Source organism: Typopeltis vanoorti, unplaced genomic scaffold, assembly GCF_054136105.1.
Source record: "Typopeltis vanoorti isolate ZY-2024b unplaced genomic scaffold, IOZ_Tvanoo_1.0 HiC_scaffold_24, whole genome shotgun sequence".
NCBI classification, from domain to species: domain Eukaryota; kingdom Metazoa; phylum Arthropoda; class Arachnida; order Uropygi; family Thelyphonidae; genus Typopeltis; species Typopeltis vanoorti.
Window position 1 is genome coordinate 3,085,697 of NW_028328064.1, and position 9,203 is coordinate 3,094,899.

Consider the following 9,203-nt stretch of genomic DNA (forward strand, 5'->3'; position numbering starts at 1 on the left):
TCACTTGGATTTTTTCAAACCAAAAGGCCCTTTGGTTGATAAGATTCGGGTTCGAATCCCGTATATATACACCAGAACCTTTATCATTTTTTTTTTCCAATCGAATGGTGAGTTAGCCGGTCTCATACGAGACTTCCCCCTTCCGGAAACTCGGGTCCCCTCCTCAAAACAGGCAAATCGGCCCCCATTAACACACACAGGTCTACAAGCATAAATACTTATCTTTGAGGAATGTAGCACAGGAGGGGAGTACGGTTACATTAATTCTCCGTCACCCCTAATCCGGGGTTCTGCCCATCCCAAGGGACGGATGGATTGAAGAAGAGGAATGAGACGGTTAATCCCTGGCTAGTTTGTTTCACAAAATAAAAATCCTGAGTTTCGGGGGGGGGGGGGAGGATCTTGCGAAATTCCGTATGAGACCACACCCACGCCGACCCGTTTTTTTCCAACCATTTGAAACTCTAATTGTTACTTAAATATAAAGAGCTAATAGGCTTCATTTCGGCGATATAAACATTATTTAAATTAAGGGGATATTAAATCCCACATTGTTTCAAAACCGAATCAGAAACTCAAAGATTGGAATCAGAGAGTTTCATGCCGAATATAGTAAACTATAAAAGCATCGGCGATTACTAGCGTGAGCTAATGCAAGTAGTCTTAGTACGTAGTACAATACTGGGCAACTCGCAGCAAAGTTAATTATAAATTAAAAATTTTTAAATTAAAAAAAATGGAGATGATTTTAAATTAAAAAAAAACTTGTTAGGCTAATTCAACGTAGATTTGCTTTTTCTCTCTTTTTAAATGCCGCTGTTTCTAGCATGACATCTCTCACAAGCCTTTGGCATAATACTTTGGCCCGTTAAAGACCTAAGTAGCATTATCCCAGACAAAAGTACGTACCTAAGTGCAGGGGGGTTTGCGTTGACAGTGACGAACGAGCTCTGTTCGGCAAACGGCTTCGCATACCAGTGCCGTGCCCCTTTAATTCCTCTTTCCTTTTACCGGGTCTAACTAATGAGTGGGGAGTGCACGGCGCGTCTGTGTTTGTTTTAAACTTCGTGGGGGGTCACACCCTTTGAGTTCTTCGGATGATCGGCGTGATGTTCAGTGCAAGAGTTCAAATATGTCGAACAAATAAATATACAGCAAAGCCCCCTTTTTTGAAATCTGATAGCTGGGAGGGGGGGACTGATTAGCTTCCTTTCTCGTGTGTTTCCAAATCGGAAGACGTACGGCGTTAGTAATTGTGTTAATCGAAGGAAATATGTCTATTCGCCTAGACAGCTATGCGCAGTCTGGTCTGTTTACGTCTTCCCCCCTTGCAACGAGACCCTTGCTATTAAGTTTGCATGAGAAGCTAATTATATTCGTACAAGTTATTGTGGAATAGTAAAAATATATTTTAACTCTGTAAGAATGACTGGTGATGAAGTATTTTGCCTTCCTTTAACTTTTAAAATAAAAAAATTTCCTGAATGAACATTGAATACGCGTGACGTATTCTACTTGATTAAACACATATTTATAACGAATTATGAGAAGGTAAGAACGTTATAAGGTTCTTATAAGTCCGTTAAAGGGAGAACTGCCGTCAGAGGTCTCCACCGTTTCCTACAATAAAAGAGAATTGTATGCTAGAATGGAAAGAGCTCTTGTGATTCATTTAATGTTAAAGTAATTCTGACTTTTAAAAAAAAATACAATTTATAATCTATGAAACGAATGATTCTTTGTCTCTCCCAATAAATTTCACAACTCGGGACTTTATTTGTTCGGAAGCCGCTCTCTGATCGCCCGTGTAATTCAGGTGATGATAATTGCAGCTTTTGTGAAGCTATAAGGCGGTCGCTACTTCACCTGTGTTAAAACTCATTTCACCTGGCAACAAAGAACACCTTCGTTTGTTGTTCTTATATGGTAGCCACCAAATAGTTGAATTAATAAGAAATGGGATATTACCTGATCATCCAAAAAGAATCTTTTTGCAATGCTTTCTTTACTTTGTGAAAACACCTGTTTTTAGCATCTACTAAAAACTGTCGTTACTTTTGGTTCAAATCGCACCATTTTTGGCATCAAAAATGAGTCCAAATGATACAAAATTAATTATTACAAACAACTAACATCAACTAGGTCTATAATAAATTAAAGCGGCTTTAGAATCAGCTGTTGTGGTAATGACGTCATCACTATACAAGAATGCTTGTGCATTATTTGTCAGTTTAATTGAAGGGCAAACTGGTCGATTGAATCTACAACAATAGCCAATAACAATTATATCGAAATAAAAATAGACTGTTGGTATTAGCAGAAACTTCGACACGTGCTTACGTGGATCGAATGAATTGTGTCAGTCTCAAACCATTGGAATCTTACTAATAAGGGGTTACTTACTTCCCTTAGGTGGGCAGTTACAGACAAAGTGCGAATCTGCTTATTCGTGAGCTCGTGCATTTTGTTTTACATGCATTTGTTCCATAGGATTTAAGTGTTCCATTAGTACTGTGACGTAATTTTGTAATTATAAAAAATAAACTGCCATTTTAATTCATGCGCCAGAATTAATAATAATAATAATAATGCCATTAGAGACCCCAGGGATGCCACATATTACCCACACCAGATGACTTTTCTTTGTCTCGTTCACACCACTCCAAAGGCAAGCATTCCAATCATGCACTCTCTGAGAGAACAATCTATCTCACCCATTTCTTGACTGCATTCATCCTCAACTTCTACGGATGCCCTCTTGTTCTCTGCTCACCCTCCATAAAATGAAATAGTCCATCCACTGTAACCTATGACCTTTCAGAAGTTTGTAGATCTCTCTCTCTCTCTCATATTGCTTTTATTTCTCCTGTCTAGAGGCCACAAATTCGTAATCTATCCTCATAACCTACAATCCAATCCCGATATCTTCTTTAATACTCTCAACTCTATCTGGGTCACCTTTGAAAAAACGAAGAGATCTCTGGGTCTTAAAGCCTTGTAAAGAGGCAAAATGATTTTCTTATCTTTACATGTCATTCGCTTTAGCATTGCATTTACATAATGTAAAGCCATGCATCCGAAGTGCATGACTTTACATTTACTAACATTGAACTAATAGCCATTTTCACATGCCCACAATTTTAGCCTGTTGAATGTCACTCTCATTCCTGTTTACCCTACCTACGGGAGAAAGTTACTCTAATGGGATCTTCCCTTAGTGAATTCATGCTGCTCATTGCAAAGTACAGATTGTCTGTCAATCTATTTCTGCATACGATCTCTTTCCAACGTTTCCAAAATCTTCACGACCACACCTGACATACTAATTGGTAGATAGTTGGATACATCGGTCTTTGTACGATAGGATTAACAAACATTCTTTCTACTCTTGTTGAGTCTTCTCTATTCCGAGATTCAAATTATACAACCAGGTTAAAGATACTCAAATTTATAAGTAGGTTATTTTTTCATTAGCAGGTTTTTTTTTTCTTTACTAAACCTAGGTTCTCCTCTTCTTCCTCACCCCCACAAAATATACACCATCCTGCAAATACACAAGTGAAAAAGATTAGCATAAATATCGAGCAACAAAATGGACCCTTCGAAAACGGATTTCGTGGGGACTGAGAATTAGTGGGTTGCTCAAAAAGAAGTAATCTATTTAGGATCTAATTACTCAAGAATCTAGAATTAGAGGATGTGGAGAAACAATATAGCAAGTATACTTTTTTTGAGCAGGAATGATGATTGCAGCATCAGTTCTTGAGATCGTTACCTTATGCATTATTTGCAGCATATTTTTAGTGTTCAGTCATTTGAAATCATTACATAGATTATTGTCATTCTATTAACTGACAGTTTATTTTTTTTTAAAATCTATATCCATTGATTACCTTTTGCTAAACGAATTAAAAAAAAAACAGAAATAAACAAGAAACAAAAAGTGTGTTGTATGTGTAAAAGAATTCGGACAATGGGAAAACAGAACGCGACTAAAGATATTTTTATCGTATTCTTTTATTATCTGCAGTTTGTTATCTTTTGATATCTTTTTCTCCCATTTTTATGTCACCTTTATCATCTCCAACTCCTTTTACAGCACTCTTTCCTCCATTTCTAAGCTTCTTCAACAACCTCCAGAATATTTTGCCGCCTTCTCGATATTTATTTTCTATGTTCTTGCCATGTTCTGTTCGCACGCTATTTCTTCGGGCAAATAACACAATAATAATAATAAAAAAAAATGTAGATCTAATTGCAGCAATTCTTTTCCATCTTCTCACTGATATCGTGTGTATGTGTGTGTGGAAAGAGAGAGAATAGTTTTCGTAAAACAATAAACTCCTCCTTCTATTTTTTTTTTTTTTTTACTTCCGTTTTTTCTTGGCATGAAACTTGTGCTACTTGATAAAGAATACGATGTTTTACCCTAAGAAAAATAACTGTCTTAAAATGGTTAAGGAACATTTTATTTCTTAATGATAAACAATAAATACCAGGTGGAATAAAACCATAAAAATGACATCCTGCAATTCAAATTAATACGATCTGTAGTAAATTATTTTCTTTGAAAGTTGTCAATATAGCATTATAATAATAATGCTTCCACTTCTAGTGCTTGACCATCAGGTTCTATTCTAATCGACGAGCTTGTCGCAAACTCCTAAATGACAAGCTGATGTATTATTTAAATCGGCACTTTCTTTAACAATATAATAATACATTGAGATGAATCAAAATGCAGTTTTGCCAGACATGCAGTATGCAGCGCCATTAGCAGGAACATTGCGAACTAATATTCTAATTTTCCTGGACAACGCTACTTTGCGTGGAGGTTTCAAATGATTGATAGGAAGCTTAATTATTAGAGTAGTTTTCAAGTGCAGTAGTTCCCCCGTATCCGCGGATAGTACCGAACCCTATATATACAGTATTCCTGATTTCCAAAAGGCTGCAAGATGCGTGTAGCTTTCTTCACCTTTGCAACGAGTTGCCCTGGTGTTCGACTATCTCCAGGGGATTAGCCGAACTGTCTATTACTAAAAGAAAGAGCCACACGGCTTCATTTCGGCGAAGTAAAATTATAACGGCAAAGTGGATATTATATCCAACATTATTTCAAAGCGGAATGTTTGTAGAGACTATGAAAGTTTCGTAATTTGACCTTTTGTAAGTTAATGTCTTCGGACCGGAGTTGACCGCGGATAAGGGGAGACTATTGTACTTTAAACTAAATAAACTACTCTGTAGAATTAGCAATTAGTACATATAAGTTCTGGACATCTCTGAACATTATCTTGTATTTTTTTTACAAAATATCCAATCGTGGAATCATAATGGATCAGCTGATGCTTAAGTATATGGTTCTTTCAATACTTCACTAAATTAAAACTACTAAAACATTCTTGAATATTTATTTACTCAAGAATTATTTCTTTTTGCCATCGCTCAATGAAAGACAGAAATGCTTTATACGTGTGAAGCAGGAAGGAAATAAAAACAATCACTGGTTGCAAAAAATTAACTTTCGACATTCAAGTATCTCTTCATTGATTGCTGTGAATGCTGATTGTTCCTTTTAACTTCAAATTCTTACGTAATGCTTTATAAATGTATAAAGTATTGTGATATTTATTCCTACAAAATCAAAGTACTACCTTATAAATTGCGTGAAAAGTTCTTAAAAGAAGTGGGCGATGGACTGAGTCCTTGACTCTTTATCCCGTCATCTGAATGAAGAAAATCTGTGTGGATGGGATGTTATTGTTGAGCTAAAAGCTCTAGTCATGGCAGGGTAACGGCAATTACCGAGCCTCAGTTAAAACTTCATTGGCTACAGCATTGCCATATTTAAAGGTAAAGCCGTCTCTAAAAATTCGGTCGATTTAATTCGGAGATTTAATTATCTCCATTAAGTAGCCAACCATAAACGTTCATCTTAACATAAAGTAATAAATTAAATATAAAATGTAATGACCAGTAAATAAAATTTATTTATCTATTAGTTTTTAAATATTTATGCAAATTTAAAAATATAAATAAGCATAATATTTCTACACCCTTTCTTATAACATTTAAAAGTTCTATTATAATTTGCACATTTTTGGTTCGTTTGAAACTGATTTTCAATTATCATTATTGAATGTTATTCTTCGCCTGGACATTTCTGTAGTATGGTAGCTTCTCGGCCTTTTGGCTTAGATCAAGTGTATAGTTTCTGTTCTTAACCGTTAATATCGTTACGAGTCCCATCGGGTTTCACGATATTTAACTGGAAATTTACAGAACTTCCTAAACCCCGGACTGGGGAAATATCAAACACTTGATGGTGGGAATAGTTAGGCTCCTCCCATCTGATCATGTCCTCCATTCTGCCGCGTGTGCGTACCCTCGGAATTGAGGTTGACGCCGCAATACCGGCAAGGGCGATGGCGAAAGCTATCATAGACTGCGTCGGCCCAGAGAACATTTTTGGATTTACCCCTTACGGGGGTGGGAGATGCCAGGTAGTGACCAAAAATATGGAGACCAGAGAAAAGCTTCTCCAAGGGTTTGACTGTGGTAAAGTAAAAGTATCTCCCTTCATGGTTGGGAGCATCCTGAGAACCCTTAAGATACCACGATTTCCCCTAGAATATGCAGAGAACAACGATATAATTCATAGCGTATTCTCTAAGTGGGGAGTTGTACGGGAAATCCAGGTTCACAATGACGCAGATAATCCTGAGTGGAAGTCAGGGGAAGCTAACCATCTCTCTTGAAATGAGGACCGAAGTTCCTAAGTTTGCCCTCATAGGATCTGCCCGGGTAATGGTAAATTACCCAGGCGTCAAAAAGCAATGCTTTAGATGTGGTGCCTTCAATCATCTTGGGGCAGACTGCCCTCGCATAAAATGCAAGAACTGCCTAAAAATTGGCCACAACCAAGAAAAATGTGAGGCAGCTTGTTTGAAATGTGGGGTCACTGACCACAAAGTCGACACCTGCCCATCCATAACCCTCGCAGAGAGGATCAGCAACAACACCAAGTAATGAAAAGGTCACAACACAGGAAGAGTTTCTGCCTCTTGAGGCCACTCCTGATCATGCCGCCATGTCTAAGACAACGAAAAGGTCCCGTAAGTGAGGGAACCCTACCAGAATTGCAGAGACCAGCAATACGATCCCAACAGAAGAGACTGACAATGCAGAAACCATCATGGTAACTCCCACGGACGAAAGCGGAGCTACCACTGCTAATATAGACATCGCCAATTCAGATACAGTAGAAGAAGCTGAAGTAGAGATGGAGACGGACACCAAAACTTCCAAACGGCCATTAAGTCCTCAGGAAGAAGAGCTGACAAATCTTAAAACAGTAAAAGTATCTGAAACCGAACACCCAGAAGTCCCTCATGCAAAAGCAGGGGAGACTCTAAAACATCTCCTTAGAGGTATGCCCGGGGTGGCAGAAAAGTTTAAAGAGGCAATAGATAAAGTAGGAGAACCTGAACTCCTCCTCACAGGGAAATATGGACCCGACATCGTCAGTGCAAAATGGGGTGACCTCTTCATTGATGACATCAGCAAAATCACCCCTGAGCAAGTAGAGGTAGCCCTGGATATAGACGAGGAGGCAGCTTCGGCGTTCTACATAGCTCTCTGCAAGCTAGACATGGCCAAGGGAAGTGAGGTGGCCAAAAGAATCATAACAGCCCACAACAAAAGAAAGGAACAGTAACCACCTTCTGGATTTCTGTACTCAGTTTCGCTGGTTTTTAGCTCCCACAGGTGGGGGAGGACCTGGGAACCCGAGCAGCGAAGGCTTACAGCGAGGCGGTGCAGTTCCTTGTGAGCTGCATCACTCGGTCCAGATCCTTCCTCCACCTCTAAGTTTACCTTTCCATTCCTTCTCCAGATTTATTCTCTCTTTGTTTGTTACATGTTTCCTTTTTAGAATTTTTCATTTTTTTAAAGTGAAAAATCAACGACCATTTTAGAAGCGCCCCTGGGGGGAAAACAGCTAAAACAGGTCAGCTGAGGCCTCTTTTACCTACTCTACCACTATGCACTCTATCTTTATTTCCTCTTCTACTATCTGCTGACTCTCAGCCTATCTTACTCTGCAGGCCAATGATGAAGTTTGTTGAACTCGCAAAATATATATATGTTACCCTCCTGCCATGATCAGAGCTTTAATAGCTCAATAACACTTTATTCCTACACTGTCCTCTACAGATAACGGGAAAGATGAAAAGCATTCTTGCTTCACCCCTTTAAGCAAGTCCTTATAAGGACTATATATACGGACTATCATGTACATTTAATTTATATTGCTCTAAACTGCCTAATATGTGGAATCTTCTCGTGATTAATTGTATTATTATAGGAATATCAGATTTAGTTTATATTTATATAATAATGCAGCTGTTTCTATAATGATGCCATTTATACTGGGAAGTCCAACTAGATAGTATAACTGTAACAGTCATGACTCGGACATCTTTTTGTACGAGTTTCATCACTTATTCATTTAGTCCCCCCCCTCCCTCCATAGCTGTAGAACTACATTAGACATCTTGAATGGTATCCTCACTGACTTCACTTCATCACTGATCTGCAGGGTGTCTCACAGCGAGTACTCTGTAATGATGTGTAATATATTAAATGAAAAGCCATTATGACAACCCGCCTTCTTAGCTATTTTTTTTTTATTCTTTGAAACTTGATAGTGCTCCAATTTTCATAGCATTTTCCCAAATTCTTTCGAATGCAGTCCAAGTTTGGTGCATTGCCAAAGAAAAATTCCTAAGTAGGAAACGTCACCAACCTTTTTGGCAATATTTTCTATCTTGTGTTCCTAACAGTAAGAACTTGTAGCGGTATTAAAACAGCTAATGCACATCTACTTTCACTTCCCGCAGAGCTCGCACATCTAAGGCTTTTTAGTTATCGAAAAATTGACAAGGACATTCTAGTAAATTTACTGTTGTTGATAACAGATATTAGACACCAGCTTGGCGTTTTTATTTATTTATTTTTCTTAGAAATTATTGTTTTTTTTTTTAGTTCATAGTCAATTGGGCCTTCTAAACCAAAGAGTACGTATTGTTAAGATTAAATAAACTATTTTAAGAAATAAATCGCAAGTATAACTGGAAATAATTATTTTATAATTCACAGAAGTTCTTTCACTGCGATTTCTCATTCCGATTTGCCTGTCT

The 9,203-nt window shown here is 37.8% G+C and overlaps 1 pseudogene; it reads left to right on the plus strand.

Annotated features, from left to right (window-relative positions):
- Positions 1-6,176: 6,176 nt before the first annotated feature.
- On the plus strand, positions 6,177-6,293 carry LOC150092177 (U2 spliceosomal RNA; annotated as a pseudogene).
- Positions 6,294-9,203: the final 2,910 nt, after the last annotated feature.